Consider the following 20640-nt stretch of genomic DNA (forward strand, 5'->3'; position numbering starts at 1 on the left):
GTATTAATTGAAATAAGCCAGGCACAGAAAGATGAATATCACATGTTCTCACTCTTATGTGGAAGCTAAAAAGGTGGATCTCATTGTATCAGTCCGTTTTCACACTGCTGATAAAGACATACCCAAGACTGGGCAATTTACAAAAGAAAGAGGTTTAATAGATTCACAATTCCACATGACTGAGGAGACCTCACAATTGTGGTGGAAGGTGAAAGACCCATCTTACATGGCGGCAGACAAGAAGAATGACAGCCAAGCAAAAGGGGATTCCCCTTATAAATCCATCAGCTCTCGTGAGACTTATTCACTACCACGAGAACAGTACGGGGGAAACCACCTCCATGATTCATTTATCTCCCACTGAGGCCCTCCCACAACATGAGGGAATTATGGGAACTATAATTCCACATGAGATTTTGGTGGGGGCACAGCCAAACCATATCACTTATGAAGGCAGAGAGACAAATGGTGGTTACCAGGGGCTGGGAAAGGAATGAAGAAGGGGAGATGAAGAGTTGATTAAGGGGTACAAAAAGACAGGAAGATAGAAGAAATAAGTCCCAGAATTTGCTAGTAGGTAGGGAAATGGCAGTTTACAATAATTTATTGTATATTTCAAAACACCTCAAAGAGAAGAATGGAAATGTTCTTACCACAAAAAGAAGAGAAATGTTTGAAGTGATGCATAGTCCAATTATCTTGATTTGATTGTTGCATAGCATATACAGACATCACATGTATCTTCAAAATATATACAACTATTGCATATCAATTTAAAAGCCCTGAAAAGTGAGTCTCACCCTCAGAAAATAAAATAAAATATATAATAGGTAGTATTGTAGCATGCAGCTCACAGGTATTTTGTCCAAATACAGTAATATTTTGTTTAGTCCGTATGAATAGTACTCTAATTTTTATAAATTAGACTTTTAAAATATAAATCACAGTGATTTAGAAAAAATGTATTTGTACCTTTGTAAATACCTCTGTAATACTTAAGCAAATATGCCCTTGCTATGCAGGAAAATATTAATGCAAAAAGCAATTTTTAAAGAGGGACAAGGAACTGTGTTTTAGACATGTGTTTTATAAATTAAATCACTCACCTAACTTTGATCAATTTACTCTTAAGGATCAAACTCTTTTGATTTTAAAGAGCATTAGTTTGCTGTCCTAATTCATAGCTATTTCCTATCCAATTGCCAGGATTTTAAAAAGAAGGAATTGTGAGAATTTTCACACTGTTTTGGAAGAAGATGTAATCATACCTCTCCTCCAGCACCTAAAATGTGGCCTATAACCTAATTGGAAATTCTCGCATAGAGAAATTTCCTTTAAATAGTAATGAGTTAAGTATCTTTGTGTGTGTGTGAACAGCTGTAGAGTGTTAGCAAGAGTAGTTGTATTTTATTTTCCCAAAATTTGTTCTAAGTGCTGATCAGAGCACAAGTTTAATTGATAAAATCAAGTTGAAGTGGAAACTAAGATATATATATATATACACACACACACACACACACAAGCACAGTATAACTTGTGAACAAATAGACTTAATTTTAAAGTTACTATTTTTATAATGCGCATATAGAGAATATTCACTTTTTCCATGACTCATAAGTACCAGAGCCTTACCTTTCTAAGGGAGATCAGACACCACAGTCTAATTAACTCCATAGCTGTTCCAGGCAAAAACTATCAGAGTATAGATACTGCACTAATTTTATCTTACTTTTAAGGACATTATGACAGCTTTGAAGACAAAGGAGAAGCTTTTGTGTTTGTGTTGTAGTTTATTACACAGGGGATTTTCAGATGGAAGTGTTTTTGCTATTTTCAGCTTGTTGTTAAGTGCTTCTTCCCTGAAGGCCAATGTAGGGACAGAGTCTACCTTTTAGCGGTTGGGATATTGCCAGTTCCTGTAAATGCAGCCACATGATGGTGTGAGGACTAAGGTTTGTTTCTTTTACATTTTGATGGCTTATATTACACTAGTCAGAGGTAAACCAACAGAAAAGTGAAGGAAGAGTGAGGAATTTAGAAGCACCTTCTTTCCCCTCCTTTTAGAAGCAGGGCAGAGGTGGCCTGGGTTTCCGTCAACAGCTTTAGAGCCCTAGTGTCATTGCCTATGAAGAATCTTCTGTCGGGTTCAGCAGAGGTAAGGCACAGCCCAACCCAATGTTCACACTTTTTATCTGCCTTCTCCGTACATTTTCCCAAGATCTTTATTACTACCACGTCTTCCTCTTTTCTCGGTAACTTTGACAGAGTTTGAGTATTGTTACTTGGTGATGATGATGCTACTATATTAGTACTCACCAATTTCCATGAAAAAAGTCTGTACAGCTGCTGAGGCTCAGCAAACACAGCCGGGCAGCAGTAATAAGGGATGTCCAGGGGGTTCCTCCAGGCCTGCTTCTCTTTCATTCCACGTGACTAAGCTCCCAGTGGTTCCCAATACTCACCATGATGAATGTCTCAGTTTCTTTCTCTTTCTTTGAATATTCACCTGCAAAATACGTATTTCTTTTAAGGTCTCTTCTGGGAAATTTGTGATCTACCTTAAGTTTTCCAGCTACTTTTCTCATTGCACATTGAACGTGTGCATTGCTATAGATACCATCGCTCAGTAGTCTTACTCTTCTTAAATATGTTTTATCTACTTAACTATACTCAAATGTACAGTATTACTAAATAAATTTACATTGTATATTTATCAGTCATAATACACCAAGTGTTTTTTCAGGACCTCTCCTTGACACCTTGTCTTTTCATATTTGCATCCCCAGTGTGGATCTAGCATTGAGTGTGACACCTGAGGAGTGTTCAGGAAACACTTGCGGAATCTGCTAAGACAGCTTGGGACACCAGAGTCTCTGTTTGGCTTCTAGCAATGGTTTCTTCCATTCTACTGAAGATTTAGACGTCCTTGCCCTTTTCTTGAGGCCCTTAAGTGCTGGGATTTTTAAGATTAAATACATAATCATTCAATGAAACTGTTGTTTTTTCTTTTATTTTGAGATTTGCAGTTAAAAACAATGCAATTCCAAAGAGACTATAGCAAACACAAAGAAAAAGAATTATTCTAACTCTACCAGCTTGTTTTCCAGATTCTTGTTATTTAAAAGATGCCCTTCTGAGAAAAGGAAAAAGTGTGTTCTCAATAGAAGTTAACGCATCAAAGCAAATAATCTACAACTGACCCATATTAATGGAAATGGACGAAATTAATTCAGATTTATTGACATTTGTATGTAAGTACATTGTAGAATTAGATTGGCGTACTCTTAACTGCTAAATTACATATTGCTTTAATACTCAAATACCTAAGACATTTTAGATAGATCAGAATTCAATGGTAGGTTATGTAACTACTCTAAAATTAAAGCCTTGCTCCAGATAACCTAAATGCTGATAAATGATAGCTAAATTGCTCTCATTCATCACCTTTAAAGACCTGGAATATTAAAATATCCTGCGATGGCTGCAAATCTCAGTCCAAAATCACAGATGTGCAAGCATATTTCATTCTGAGTTTTCTACGGTATCAATTTAAGTTTGAGCTTAATACAATAATGTTTTGATTTCAAAATCTTATGAAATGCCAAAGCATATGTCTGTGTGTTTTGGGCCACTGACAAGGGAGGGCTGCCTAAGTCACTTCGGGCTGCTAGAACACGTTATCTAAATTGCATGACACACACAACAGAAATTTATTTATCACAGTTTTAAAGGCTAAGAAGTCCAATATTATGATGCCAGCAGATTCACTGTCTTGTGAGGGCCTGGTTTGTAGACAGCCTCTTTTCACTGTGTTCTCACAGACTGGAGAGGGGGAAGGGACAGCAAGCTCTGACATTTCTTCTTTAGAGGGCACTAATGCCATTCTCTACTGTCATGATCTAGTGACCTCCTAATACCACATTGTGGGGTTAAGAGTTTAACATATGAATTTTGGGGAGGCACAAGCATTCAGTCTATTACAGAGGTCACTGGTTGCCTGTTCGCAACAATATTGCCAAATATCCACTATCCTTTGCCTTACAGGTCCTATGGAACTCCCAGCTTCTTTCTATTGTTGTGCCATACTGGGGACGTTACATTTCCGTGAGGTCCTATCAACTTTGATTACCTACTCACTGCCTTCCTTGACCACCAGTCAAAAGTCATACCTGGGTCTCCATTTCTCGGCCCTCTCTTCTCTTCCTACTTTACCTAAAGAATTCTTCTCTCTCCGATCTCCCAGTGAACTGCTTTTTTTCCATTGCATCTCTTTAAATACTGTACATTTGCCTATATAGGCTTAGAATTTGGAATACATGGGAGAAACACTTTCAAATAACTTTGGCCTTTGTAGAGAAAGAAAATGAAAAAAAAAATGCTAAATGAAAACAACGAATGTTTAAAGCAGTATTCATCTACCGCTGAAATGGAAGTTACACGGAGATTAGCTTTCTGGTCTAGATCTCTGCTGCGGTCAGCCTGTCTGCTGCTCTTCATTTCATGTTTGCCCCCCATCAGTGTGCTCCAGCTATCAGAACTGGAAGAGGGGGATGTGTTCCAGAAACAAAGCGGAAAATAGTAAAACAAATGTGTGCTTCAATTATTTATTTTTATTTCTTGGGTTCTAAATACATCATGTATATTAGGTATCCAGAGAGATTGGAGATGAAATTCAATTAAAGTATCACAAGAATATGCCTGTTGCTTTGTGTGTTCACTAATGTAAAAGTAACTTCTAAACAACTATTTAACAATTTTTACCTTTTCCAGCTTTGTTCTTTCAGTTTAACACATGACTTCAACTATCTTAAACACAGCTAAACATTACAGAAAAGACATTTAAACTTTTTAAAAGTTAATTTTGCCCTGCAAATGAAATTATATTGATGTTTATTACTAAATCTAGTGTAATTGTTTCATCTCTCTTATTTCTTCTCATCTTGTTTAATCCAAAATCATGTACCAAATTTTTACAAGAGTAGAGTTTGTCTCATAATCTGGATGGATGGATGGATTCTAAATTTGATCACAAGGGTATCCGAGAAGACATAAATAGATCAGTGGGTAAAAAAAACCCAACCATCATTGTCTGGAAAATGGCTAAAAATATATTCAACAAAACAATGGCAACAGGCCAATAGCATATTCTTAGAAGAACAGCACGTTTGTTTATTGTGTTGGATATGAACGAAGGGCTCAGTGACTTCCAGCTTTTCCAAGCAGGTACTGAGCAATCAAAATACCTATGGAGTAGTAGTTGATAAGTTCAAACATCGCTCCAAACATGGCCAGGTCACTGTATGTGATGTTATTTGATTTCTTTGTGTATTAGTTTTCTCGTTTTTAAAATGGTTAATAAAATAAATTTAAATGAGCTAAGACAAATAATGTGCTTAGAACGGTAAATTCCATGTAAAAGTTTGCTGTTAATAGTCTAACCAGTGTGAGAATCTGCAGAAAAACAAAATGGGTGTTATGGAGCCTTCGGTAAATAAAAGAAATGTCATTAAATGGAAATCTCAACTTGTCTGTGTAGACTGGGCAGCATTAAAGTCCTTAAAGGTGACCACGGCTCCCTTGTTTTGTACTTAGATTTGCACACAAGTCGAGACTTCTTGACATATGTGTCTCACCTATGACTCTGTTTCCACCCAATACAACCGTTGAGCTATTGCTGGGAAAAAGAAAAAGACCGCATTTTGGAAGTTATCATGGAGGAGGAAGTTAAATAAAAATAGCTTTCTAATTCATCTAGTTGTGAGACTATAATTCCTTTATTAGTTGAATGTCTTCTTTTTCCCCCGTGAACGGGAACATGTATGAATTGGATGTTATGTTCTACACTCTCTTTTACAGTTGGAAAAGGAGGGAAAGACAGACACGCCCCTGAACTCAGAAGGGGCTGCATGGCTCATCAAGGTCTGGAAGGGTCACTTCCTGTCTTCTTTCCCTTCCTATCTTCTTTCTTTAAGTAATTGTCCATGAAACTATGTGCAGTTGGAGCCTGATGGTCTCCCCTTTACCATCTCCCCAAGTGAGAAAAGCTTTCCTTGTTGAATTTGTGAGAAGCCCTTCCCCAGGTCTCTTGCTTTGCTTGAGTCCCAGAGCTTAGATTGCTGGGAAAAGAAACTATGCGGTAGAAATAGGATTGGTTTGGCTCTTGGGACTAGGCTACACGGACAACTTGCATCTAAAACGCTGGACGATGATAACTGTAAACCCTGCAATGAGGCAGGGGCGTGGCAGTTCACTGTGAGAATAGCGTCTGTTAAGCCCAGGGCTTGAAAATCTGTGTTCCTAACCTAATGAGTTTAAAAGGAATGTTGTTATTTGCCATAAACGTTAGTGTGATCAGACGATGCTATGAGCTTTAAAAAAGTTCACAAAATGGGAAGAACTGTAAGAAGTAAACAATTTATGAGTCATAAATAAGGAAACATAAATGAAGTATTAGGCAAAATGCTAGTCTTTACAGCCTAATAATGATAATGGGAGACAGGCCAGCACATCCCCACCCTTTTTGTGGAGAATGTTCTTTGCTGTGCCTCAAATTCTTTCTAAAATGTGGAGACAAACGTTCAAAGAGTTTAGAGGCTGTTTTTATTTTTGCCAAACTGCTACTTTTACTTCCAAAAAAACTCCAAAAACTTGTTTCAAAAGCAACACAGACTTTTAGAGCACTCATCTGTTTCTATTTAAAAAATAATATTTTAATTAAGTAAAGATATACATAAATGAATTAAATTTAGGATTTATATCATTTAAAAATATGCATATTGTATTTTAGGAAAATTGAATGGAAATTGCATTAAATTGACTGAGATGAATGTTTACTGTTAAGAATAAATTCAGTAATTTACCCATAGCATAGAACGTTGCAACATCAGTGGCCATGTGGCTGGTCCCCAATTCAGGTAAGGACTGACTGGCTTCTGAGGTCAACCTTGATTCTGGCTTTTCTTTTGAGGAAAGGAAAATAGTAGAACATGTAGAGAAGGCAGGAAATTTCAGGTATCGGATATCAAGCAAGCCCAACATGAGCTTACATAACAATACTCTCCATGAAAAGCAACAATGTTTTCATTTTCTGAGATTTCTTTCCTAAAAATTCCTACCAGTACTTAATGTTGGCTTCTCACATGACTTAAGCTTCACTTGCCTTTATTTGCGTGTCTCTAGATATCAACATTGTTACTTGCCCTTTTTTCAAGTTGCTACAATGATGTTTGCATACATTCTTAAATCACCTTGCTGAATATGATTTTCAACTCAGGTACGGAGCACGCATGAGTCAACCAATCATCGACTATTTATTTGCTTGCCAAATGTCCACCACTTTTGTGTCACAGAACTAGAAATTAGAAAAACAAAATCAAGCCAAGCTTTTAGAGAAGAATGTGGCTTGAGCTGCAGACGAATGGAAGTGAAAAGACAAAAGAAAAGGGGTGATTGTGAGGTACTGTGAATGACTTCTAGCATGCCACGAACATTAACTCATTTAATCTGTCATGAAAGGAAAACATTGCTGTATCAGTTTTCCAACTGAAGACATAAGGACCAGAAAGATTAAATCACTGTCAAGTCCTTCATTGCAAATCCTAAATTCCAGATTCTCATCATCTCAAACCTTATTTATCTCAACAGCCTTCTAACAATCTGTCAGTCCAATAGAGTAACCATTTCTTAGCACTTCATACAAAGTCCTTCATCTGACTCTGCCTGGTGATCTGTAATCCCCACTGTCATTCTTGCATGCATACTGCCATTCCAAACAGATCTCACAAATACGAAGTCACAAATATGCTCGTCTTCCTTATGTGTGTGATTCCTGCTGCCCTAAATGGCCTTCGCTGTGTCCTTACAACGCTCAGAATTTATCTGAAAATGTTTCTCCTTTATGAAGCCACTTTCTCCCTTGCACATCTGGCACAGATGTGCACTGTCTCAACTGTTCCTACCTCCATCGCTAGTATCTGCCATAATCACTTTGTCTCTCCTAGGGGTGAAAGAGTGCCTCCCTAGAAGGCAGTTTCTTCATTGTATTCACCTTAATATCCCTTGTGCCAAAGACAGCATCTGATTAGCATCTGGTATATGGTAGATGTTCAGGAAATATTTAGTATAATAGTGAATGATCAAGGGATGAGCTAAGATATTTTTTAAATGATTTAAGCAAGACTAAATTAGAAGAGGAAACTGAGATTTCAAACACGAGCAATTTAGTCTGTACTCCAGGAAGATCACGCTTATTCATTCTCAAACATAAAGACAGCTTTTGGTTTTGTCTTTTCATCTTACTCATTAAGCAGGAAGTAACTGGAAATAATCATGAATTCTTATGTTTATCTAAAATTGTCTCCAAAGCTGACCAAAGGGGAGCCTGAATAGTGTCTCTCAGGTGTTGAGATTTACTTAAACTCTGTCCATATTTTTCATGATCAATGAGAGTTCTGTACATATTTAGTATGCAGTGGCTTTGATATACGGTGGGGGTGACCTAACATCTTTTAAGTGGAGAAAATGACAAACATTTCTCTTTCACTTACTTAGATACAATGGTTGCAATAAATGACTTGGAGCCTTCTCATGCTGTGAACTCTCTAAAATTCCCTGCTCCCCACTCTAAGCATTTACGCAGGTTTCATGGGCTTAATGAAATTTTTTAAGAGAAGCTTTGCTAGCTTTTCATCACAAGATGTTAGGTTTTTTTGATGCTGTGTCCTGTATGAAGATTGGCTTTTATGTGCCTAGTAGGAAATTAAACCAGACATTCACCACTTTTGAGTTTCTCAGAACCACAGTTTGGTGCCTACATTGCTCACATTTTTCAATGAGTTACATTCCCAACTGCTGAAAAGTAAGGCGTTCTCTGGGGACAAGAGGGGGAAATTGCGAGTTTCTTCATGAGTTCCTCAGAGATGATTTCCTTTACTATGGCCAGCATAGAATAAACTGATCACAGAAAATAAGCGATTTCATTTTGTATATGGCTCTTTTCACCCATTTCCCTGAGAGTCTTACCAATATGGATAAGTCTCCTCTCCAGCAAGGTTAGCCAGGGCCCAAAGAACCCAGATGCTGCTAACTTTCTCTTAAGTCAAGGACCAATGCAGAAACTCCAGTTAGTTTCTCCTTAGGATCTCCTAGGTAGTCACTTCCCATTTGCAAGCATGAATTCGAATAAAGTCCTGTTAAACGGTGATCAACTCCCTTGTACACCACTGTTTCTATGACAGAGCATTCAGAATCCTGTTTCTATGGCATTCACTGTTTCTATGACAGAACAATCAGATTCTAGTAATTTCCAGTCTCATAATTCCTCACAGTCTCTCCCTGATACCTTTCTGCCACTGTTTCTAGTGCAAATTAATGCAGTTTGCTGAAGGTTAATCCTTCCCTTCTGAGTGTCACAGACCCTACAGCACCATTTCATTTTTGTCATTTACTCAGCATAAAAAATGCAGTCAGTATTTTGTTGCAATAATTTTCCTCCAGCCACTCCCTTTCCTGATTATTTGTGAAAATCTATAGCTCTACATTATTTTTATTTTAGCATAGGAACCTCCAAGAGTTTCTCCTGAATGGATCATTGTATCTGACTCCTAAACAGACAAGCATTAGCATTAGAACAATATTATGAGCATTAGAACAAAATTACCCCTACACACTTGGAGACCCTAGCTAGCTTCATATAACATAATTCAGCCTGTAGAATCACGTTTGAGTCCATTTACGTCCCTCACTGAGGACTCCAGGGTGAAAATCTGTCTCTTTAGAGTTCAGCCTCTGCACTGGGTAACGTGGGACAGAACTCCAGGTCTAGATAACACATCCTCTTTGTCCAGAGTTTGGCACCACACCCAGAAAGCCTTCCACTTACAATCCAGACATTCTGGAAGGGATTCTCAAAATAACTATGTCTCATGGCCACTGTCAATTAAAGGTGAAATCTGCCCAGACTGGTCTTACAGAAGAATTCCTTCAGAGCAGACACGTGGTGAGGATAAAACCACTGATCCTCCTCTACGCTTCAGCCAGGCAATGCTCATTTCTAAGCCAGCTCTGAGTCCAAGCATTGGCAGGCCTTCATTTAGCAGAGGATCATTATTCTTGCAGGAGAATAACTCATCTCATTTTGTTCTTTCTTTTATTAAATTTTTGCCCTTTTAAAATACTTTATATATCTCTAAATTGTATTCATTTAGACAAAGTCCTTGAAGACAAAGGCCTTGTCCTCTGTGTCCTGACTGCAGTGTCCAGCACCGCAGGGAATTGCAATATTGATCGATGGCAATGATACTCTCCCCATGTAAAATTGAGACTCTTTTGGGGGTTTATTTCCTAAAAGAATTTTTTTGACAAACAATATATCACTCCTATGTGTAAAATAAACATTTCCAGGCCAAAAGCGATCATCACAATTTTCATGTCAGTCGCAAACAACATTTATGCATATGTGTTGCTTGTTTACTTTTCTCGTAATTTACATCTGAATTACTAGAGGTTACTTTTGAGACAGTGAAAAGTAAGATTGTATGTACTCAAACTTGATGCCTGTCATTAATATTTGGTGATGCTCTGAGAAGTTTCCAAGTTGGCACCTTGTTGTTGTAATTAGACTCAGGTTTAATCCCAGAATAGCTTTCTGTTCACAACGGAAGCAGAAGAATGTCTCCTCTTTTATAGCCTGCCACCTGGGTTCATCAAAGGTTCCGTCTGTAATCAAATTTGTCTTCTTCCCAGTTCCACCCCTAGGAATCCATGCTTAGGTGACTGCGTGGAGTTTATAATATTACTTTTCTGTAACTGCTTTAACAAATTGTACATGCTTGGTAGCTTAAAAAAAAGGCCAGAAAATTATCTTTTTGCAGTTTGGAGACTGGAAGTCGAAAATCAGTATCTCTGGGCTGAAACGAATGTATCCATAGGATGGCACTCTTTCCAGAGGTTCTGGGGGAGAATCTGTTCCTTGCCTCTTCCAGCTCTTGATGACTGCTGGCAGGCTCTGTCTCTTCTTCACGTTGCCTCTTCTATGCCAAGTGCCCCTCTGCCTCTCTTTTCTAAGGACACTAGAGAATAGCATTCATGCCCACTTGCATCATCCAAGATCATCTTCCTATCAAGATCTTAACTTCTTCATATTTGCAAAGACCATTTTTTCACAGATGGTAAAATTTACGGGCTCAAGGGATCAGGACTTGAAAACCTTGGGGAACATCACTTGACCTACCACAGAGGGACAAAAAAAAGAGTAAAAACTAAAAGAGGTGACTTTCAACAATATCCTTGGGACATTGTAACATTGGCTGCATTAGTGATAGATGTGTTTGTAATAATAGGAGACAATGTCTGTGATTCGAGCAGCAACCATTCTGGCATCGCAGGAGAGATCTGGATATCAAATAAGAGAAGACTCAGAACAGTTCTCAGCTGGCATCAGCAACTCCGTATGGACAGCAGCAGCCATCATTAGCCTGGGCGTTGGCAACTGTGCCTCTTTGGTTGGACAGTGGTGAAGGCACAATTGGCAGATGTTAGTGGCCTAGCTTCTGATTCTGTTTTCGGAATCAAAAGCAGACATTACAATGATGATTCAGAGATGAAGATGAAAAATGATAAATGCAAAGCAGAAGATGAAAGGGGTAACTTGAAGAGTACTGAAGGGACCTTCTACAGTCACATGCCCTGAAGATGTTCCCGAATCACTTGAAAAGGTTTTGCAAGAACCTAGAATTCCAGCAGAATAGAGAGAAGAGACCAGTTACCACTGTTTGATGCCACATTTACCCCACAAGCTGGTTCACTTTGAGAAATACAAGTTACGTGACAACTGTCCTGTTCCTGGATTTCGATATGGTTCATTTTCAATTCTCTAAGGAACCTTGTTCTTAGGATTTCTTTGTGGACCATTCACATCCATGTCTTAGCATAAAGAACTTAGATGAATTCGCTGTGCTGTCATGCTTTAAATTGAGAACATTTCCCCATGAGCAACCTACCGGTTTGGCACTCACATCCCATATATAAGGATGTTTTAGATATATTTAATTTTCACAGAAGGAATTTTGAGAGACTGCTTCATGCACCATCTGTCTGTCGCTCCATTCAGCTGGTGCTCTCATGACAGTGTGCTGCATGCAGACGGTGTGCCTGCCCTCAGGTGTGGGCTTCTTCAAGTTGGAGGTTCTCTCTTTTTTGCTCATCCTGGATACCCATGACTCTCATCACTGATGGAGTGCCCCTCATGACTTAGTCATTAATTCCATATCCTTGATAAGTTTATATGTGCTCTATAATAAAAAGTTATCTGTTCTTTACACTTTAAGGTCTTCCATGTGGCATGATATCCTCTACACAAAAAGAAATCCAATCCAAGGGTGAGATAATTGCATTTAAGTTTTGTCCAAATTACCTTGTGTAGATAAGGTGCTCAATAAATATTTGTAAAATAAAATAATTATATATATATAGTTATGCATATTACAGATAAATAGGTAAGGCTCTGGAATCAGAAAAACTTAAATTCAGTTTTTATTTCCTCCCAAGATAGAAATATTTGACACTTTGAGCAAAATTTTAGAAATGTTTTACCTCAATCCTCACCACAACTAATCTTAGGAATAACATAAACTTCCTTTACACAAATTGCTTCACTCTTCTTTGTATATCTCATTTTCTTAATGGAGAAATGCCTCTCTTTTTTATTTTATTTTTTTCTCGCTGTAACTGGTGCCAAGAGAAACAGATCAAATGTGACTGGTCAGGAATGAAGCTGGTTAGCCAAGTGTAGAATACTAAAACTAAGTCGAGAACTAATTTGGAGAGGTATGGCAAGGGGCCAGCTACTCAAAGAAGAGAAATGAAAGTATAAGTGAGCTAATGTGAAAGGCAGAACTCGGGTCAAGATTAATAAAAAAGAACAATACAGTTGAGATCACTGTGGGACTGAGATTTGGAGTTAAGGAATTCTAGTGTCAAGACCTTACTGACATTTGGGTGTCTCATCTTTACCAAAGAAGCAGGACTGCCTTGGTAAGTACAGAATCCCTGGTTTTAAAATGTAGGTGCTCATAGCCAGTCTGTGGGTATTACCCACCTTCTGCTTATTTATGACTGCATACTTTGACTGCAGTAAATGTAAGCTTTACTATTGACATCTAGCAAAGAGGACCAGCTGATGATGTTTTTCCTAGAGGATGCTGAATCCATAGAATAACACATCCAATCATTTCACTTTCATCCTAAAATTTTATAGAAGATAGATAGATAGATAGATAGATAGATAGATAGAGCTGAATTAAATAAACTGTTTTGGTCTCCCCACTGCCTGAAAGGCCAGGATGTGAAGGTCTTGTATGTTTCTACGGGAGGAATTTGGGTTAATGATGTAAGACACGGAGTGATGTCCACTCAGCCCTTGTATACTGTGTCCTTTCAAAACCAAACAACTGCCTTTTGTGGAAGAGCCTCCAAGAAGCCACAGGCTTATGTCTATACAGTGTAACATGTCTTTAAATGGTGTCCTAAAGTGCTCAGTAAAAGGAGTTATTTGGCTTTCAAGCTTGTGGGGGTAAGTAGGTTGAATGTTGCTGTTGCTTAAAGAATAATACAGAAAGGTGGACAGAGAGCTGATGATTCTAGAATTTCTACAGGTAATAATCCATTGTGTTTCAAAAGAGTGTAGCTGAACAGCATGTTTTAAGATAGAAGGTCTTCACACGTATGAAGATAAGAAGCACATATAGCATGTGGCAAAACACAAACTCCACATCGAAGTATACTACAAAACTTACGGTCTTCCTCTTGGTGTATTTTAGTGAAGAAAAGGAGTATAATATTATTTGTTCTGTAATTCTGGATGTGGGGAGGCCATATTAACTTGGTTGGGTTAAATTTTACCAGCTCTAATATACAGTAAATCTCTTGTTTTATTTCAAAAGTGCATTACGTTAATAAATACAATAGTAAATGCTTTGAATTCTTTAGAAAAAATGATATATACTTAACTAAATTCAATTTAATAATAATACTGGTTACAAAACTGAACATCTTGAATTGAGTATGTAGTTCCTGATGTCAGAGATTTAAACACTAGTATGACATAACGTGTTCACTTGCCTGGCCATTTATATAGTACTTTCTAGTGGAAAAAAACTCTTAATATATGTGTTTTATATTTCCATAAAATTATTCAATCCCAGAATTTATCTCTAAGTTAGGCAGAACATTGCAAGCAGAAGCTTCATTTTACCTCAAGGAAACAAGTTTGGTGAGGATTGAAGAATCAAATTTTATGAATGTCATTGCATGAAATTTTATATTTTCTTTGTGTTATAGATAGAGAAATCATTATTTTAAAGCATCATAATCTATTTTCTCAATGAAATTCCAATGGACATAAATAAATGTTCTTCTTAAATATTTTAATTTTGTATAGATGCATGCTATCAGTTATATATTTGGCTAAAAATTATATGCCATATAATCTAAACTTTGAAACTACTCACATTACCTTAAGAAACATTTTTTCTTCAAAATATTTTCCCTTGACAATTGTTTCAAAATGGTCATGATATTAGCACGTTCAATTAACATCACAGTTGTCTGTTAGCAAAAACAACAGCTAGGTTTGAATATGAAGCCCGTCAGTACCAGCAAAAATTACATAAGTTTCTACAACGCAGGTATTATGTTTCCTATGGAGCAACTTGGTCTGCCATGACCATTCAACATGAAATATACCAAGATTAAGGCAGCCAAGCATACCAGCAGAGGGTCATGCAGGGTGTTAAGTGGAATCCCCAGCTATGCAAAGCAATCAGGCACCAAGCCAGAGAATTCCTTATAGTCTACCTATGGGGCACACATCACCCCAATGGATGGAAAATTAATGTGTTTTTTATTTCAGTATTTTTTAATGTCTGCAGATACCATTTTGCCCAATCTGGAAAGCTAGGAAGTCATAGTAAAAACAAAAACAAAAAACAAAACTCACGAATTAGCAGCTGACTGTAGGCTTGTTCAATTGTGCTTCTGCCCTGACATTGAGTAATGATTTCAGATTAGACACCATACATTTTTCGCATACTCTACGATAAAGTAGAACCAAATTACTTACTTTATGTGTTTGATTGCTATAGGTTTTCTGTGGCCAAAGTTTAGACTATTGAACTTAGTTGATTTCTCTTCAAGAACTCAAGTCTTTTCCACTTAGCTTGGCATTCAAGACTTCCCACCAACACCTATACTGACTTTTCACTACAACTCTAAGTGGACTTGAACTTCCTGGAAAAGCACGTCCTTGTCCTTCTTCCTTCTGCAATGTCCTTCTTTACTCAAAATGCTTTCATCAGCTCACGATGCCTTTCTGTATCTCCCTAACAAATTCTAATTCAATTAGACACACATGTATTGATCCCCAGACCCATTACGGGCTGTGACTCATAGGTAATACACATTTATGTTTGTAAATAAATGATGAAATGGCCATGGACAAATGTTTTCTTAAGTGGAGTGGGACATAGAAAGATACAAAGGATATGATCTTCAACCTTAAGGAAATCAAAAGTTAGACAGGGAGACAATAGTGTAAACAACCAACCATTAAAAACACATAAAATAAGTTTCATAATGATGAAGGTGACACAGGAGTCTAGATTAGAAGGTATGAATCTTACTGAAAGTTAAGGAAAGGCTTTCTAAAAAGGTATTATTTAATTTCTGGGCATTCATATTTGAATATAGGAAAAGGCATGTCAGGATTCAGGAAAAGTCTGAGTCATGCTTTATGGTATGAAAGTGTGAGGCATGTGTTGAGAATGTTCAAGAGTCAGTTGACTGCCATGCCTTCCCCCAAGCTCATAACAAATCTCACTTAATCTGAAACTTTTCTTAAAGTCCACACTTACTGCTCTTGCTCCCTCACTCCCCAAGCATCTGGTTTATTTAGAGGTAGACATATGGGTCAGGTCAGGCAAGCTAAACTTCAGTAACACATCAATCTTTAAATTTCAGTGGCTTTACCTAGTGAAGATATGTTTCTTACTTAGGCTCCAAGGATATCTTAGGCTGGCAGGAGATCAGCTGTGCATCATCTTCACTGATTCCCAAGGCCATTGTGGTGTCCTCTTGTGGGTCCTTTGTATTTATCCCCTGCAAACAAGAAGAGGATGAAGGGAACAAGTTTGGAAGTGATGGCCTTGCTTCTTCTCAAGCTTTATCACTGCAACTAGCCACGCAGCCCCTGGAGATGTACAGGGTCTGGGAAAGGGAGTATTTCTAAGGACACAGGAGGAATCTGGAAAAGTGTTACAGATGTACAATATTTTGTCTGTCATATTCAGTAAAAACTTAATTAACAGGGAACTAGTGACATACCCAGCATATTTGTCACAAACGTAGATCACTCCTTAACACCTCCTGCTCAATATTTCATAATTTCAATAGTCATCAAGACATAATTTATATTATAAAATAATGGTCCAAAAAGAAATGCAGAATGCACTTTTTTATAATGTTCCATATAGATATTAATTATTCATTAAAATAAATGTATTTATTTAATTATAGTACAAAAATGGGAAAAACACAACTGTTATTTTAATAGTTTTTATATCTTCCTAATAGGCTGAAGTTTGATTCTTTGGATAAAGTAGTAATATGTAATACTCATGGGCAAATAATTACCCACCCAGTAACTAGTAAATGGATTTAAATAAAACGAAGACATCAGCAGAGGGTACAGTTTAGGCAACAGCTAAATCACATCATGAATGAAGCCTTTCATTTTCTTACTGATTCTTTAGTTTCAAAATAAAATAATAATAATTTAAAAAGGAAAGATACTCAACTTTATGAAAATATTTCCTGCATGAACTAAAATTTGTACTTTCCAACATATACACCATGGAATACTATGCAACTCTAAAGAAGAATGAGATCATGTCCTTTGCAAGGATGGCTGAAGCTGGAAGCCAACATTCTCAGCAAACTAACAGAGGAACAGAAAACCAAACACTGCATGTTTTCACTCATAAATGGGAGTTGAACAATGAGAACACATGGACACAGGGAGGAGAAAATCACATATTGGGGCCTGTCAGGGGGTGGGGGGCAAGGGGAGGGAGAGCATTAGGACAAATAGCTAATTCATGCTGGGCTTAAAACCTAGATGACAGGTTTATAGGTGCAGCAGTCCACCATGGCACATGTACACCTGTGTAAGAATCCTGCACGAGTATCCTGGAACTTAAAGTAAAATAATAAAATAAAATAAAATTAGAAAAAACAATAGAAAATTTGCACTTTCCAAATAAAAATATTTTAGAAAGTACCTTGCATTATGCAGTCTGTTCCACCATGTGTTCTAAAAGCACATATAAAAGCTGAGTGGTCACATAGAAGAACTGAAACAACTCATGTCCTATTTTTTTAGCCATTACTATCACTGTGCTGGCATTGTTTATTTCAAATGTATCATTTAAATGTAGAAATATGTAGTGCTATTTGGAGACTTCAACTGTGCCCAATTTCAAATTATTATGAACTGATCTCCTAAAACACAAGCGCATAGCTGAGTCCCGTTGAGACAGGAACTATGCAATAGTGAATTCTCTAAATTAATTTTCAAGTAGAAAACAGGTTTTGTTAAAGTGTAATGAGTAATTCTTCTAATTTAAAGGATACACCTGTAGTGTAGAAACTCAACTTTGATTATAGTAAGTTTAGAACTGAACCCAAAAGTTCTCTTTTCCCCCAGAGGAGTATTTAATAACTGACTCTTTAAAATTGCCAGGCAAGGTAATAATAAAAAGCTGATCGACTTTTAGTTAGTTTTATCACTATCTTGAAATTTTCTACAATTACTGCTTCTAAATACTCTAAAGTCTCCACGGGGAACTGCTCCTACTGCCTTACCTCTGGAACCTCACTGCTTTTCCCTATGGCAATGACCTTACCTAGCTAGACTGGAATTCCAATACGATGTCAAGGAATTATTCTTTTACTTGTTTTGAATCTGAAAGAATAAAAATCCAAGGCATCTAGTATGTATTTTTTATTGTGTTTTATTAATTTTTCCAAAGAAACTAATTAATTCCGGCTGCGTGTGAATATGTGTCCTGTGTGGTTGTGGTCAGATCCAATCTGTAGCAGTCAAGAAATGACTGTCCAGATAAATATTCAAAGGACACTAAACAATGTAGCTGTTTAAAAAGCAAATTTACACGTTCACTCACTCAATTTTTGTTTTACCTACATATATAATGTTCTTAGGTACTGGGGGCTGTAACAGCTAATCAAGAGCCCAGATCTCTTGTCCTCATTGATCTTCAATCTCATGGCGGAGATATTCAACATGTGGTGCGGCAATTAACATGCAGTTACAGACGAGAAGTCCAGCCGCAGAAACAGTCTGACCTGATTTGAATTAAGCTGTAATGGAAGCCGTTTCCTGAAGGTAAATTTAACCTTTAGTTTCAGGCATAAAGTTAGCCAGTCAAGGAGGTGGGAAACCATTCCAGGCATTTAGGAAGACCACAATTATGAAAAGGGTTCAATCCCCTAGGGAACTAAAGCAAATTCAATATGGATTTAGCATCATCTGTTAGTGGGGATGCACTGGAGAGAGAGATGTGGCTCTGCATTTAGCAGAGGAATGAGTACAGAGTAGCTTTCAGAACAGTAAGGTCCTTGGATTTTATCCTAACTATAGCAGATGTCACTGAAGAGTTTTACACGAACAAGTGACATGACAAATGTACATTTTGTCTATTTGGACTGTTACACGGAGACTAGATTGAAAAGGACAAAGAGAAGAAGCAGGGAGAAGAGAACAGCTGGGCTATTACTATAATTGGAGGTGTGAGAAAGAGAAGGTCAAGCACTTCTCCCAGTTTTCTGGCAAAAACAAGTTAAAAAAAATAAATAAATAAATAAATTAAAAGCAAATAGACGTGCCAACGACAAAGTCAGAGAGTCCTAGAAGGACAAGCTTGTGAGGGAGTAGGAAGGTCAAGGGTTTTATTTCATTGTGTCAAGAATGGAGATTTTGCTGAGCCATCCCTCACAAATGCCTAGTCAGTTGGAAATGTAAATCTAGAATAAAGTTTTGTGCTAGGGATGATTATTCAAGAACCATCTCAAATGAAATGATTATGCTAGAAAAGTTACATCAATTACTTTTCAGACAAAACAACAATGCATATTTTGGCGTTCTGATCGTATTTTTTCTATTCAAAATACAGTATACGGCAATTAATTTTTGCAAGAACAATTTACCTAAAAGTTAGTAAGCCCTTTAAAGCAAATAAAAAGCATTAATATTAGAACACTTCAGGTACATTTTTAAACAAAAAAATTCTATAAACTTGTACTGTAAATATACCACTTAAAACATCGTTTATCTATATTTGAACACAACTATGTACACGTACAATTTAAGAAGCAATATCAGGCAAATTAGAGTAGAAACCAAAGGAAGCTGTCAAGGAGATAAAAAATAATAGCAATGAATGCAATGGAAAATTATTTACTAATAAAATAACATTGATAATATCAAAAAGCTAAACTACTTTGCAATCTTGATTTTTGTGCCAGCCTTTTTCACTTAATAACTTTATGAGAATATATATTTTATAAAACAAGAACCAGAATTTTGAATTTTAACAAAATGTTTGTGTTAAAGATAATATAATTTTATATTATTTTAAAAATCAAGACAAAAAAGCATATGTAGGCTCTATATATTATTATTACATAATTAATATGATTAAACTAAACATTAAATAATAAAATGATTAGGTCAGAATACAAATTGTCCTTCACAAAGTGAATAATTGAAAATATCATGAGCTATAGTTTGATGTTCAAGCTGCAATACCATTTAATACTTTTGTCTGATAGTTTAATCATGTTCATTCATGAGTTATTTTTTAACTATTTAAAATATTAATATAGTGAATATTGACAAAATCCCTATTTAAAGTTTTGCAAGGAGGTCATAAAGTCTAGAAACAAAAGTAAATTAACTTAGTAAATGGTCATTTGCATTGTGTAATATATGACTCATTCAGTATGTTATCTCATTAGAAAATGCATAGTTTGATGTTCTGTGCAAAACTTTAGTGAACATGGTACATTAATAGAACAGGTCTATCAATACCTGAAAATGTATCTGGTGTGTTGCTTCAGATAATTTTTCTCTCTGATGTTCAGTGCACAAATGTGTACTTTTGACATATTTTACTAAATGTAAGCAAAGAGATTCTAGTCTACAAAATCAAGCTGTAAATACATTTAAAAAATGTAATGATACATACGTCAAGACTCTATAGCCATGCTGTATACACATTTATCACCAGTGCAAAATTTTTTAAGATTGTTATTATCAATTACTAACATAAAATCCGTACTATTTAAGTGTTTAGATCAGTTCTGAGAAGCTCTGGCGAGTACACAAATTATTTTCAGTGGTACCCAGGTATGATGAGGTTAACAGATTCATTCCACATTCTTAATTCTCATGTCTGTTCTTCTTAAAATGATATCGTCTGAGAGCTTTTGTATTATAGGTGTCCTTCTGGTTTTCCTTTTGGACTTCTCCTTTTCTAACTGTCCTTTTTCATCTTACAGAGAAACAGG

This window comes from Aotus nancymaae, unplaced genomic scaffold (genome assembly GCF_030222135.1).
Source record: "Aotus nancymaae isolate 86718 unplaced genomic scaffold, 86718_ANA_hifiasm-v0.15.2.pri h1tg000161l, whole genome shotgun sequence".
In the NCBI taxonomy this organism is placed as follows: domain Eukaryota; kingdom Metazoa; phylum Chordata; class Mammalia; order Primates; family Aotidae; genus Aotus; species Aotus nancymaae.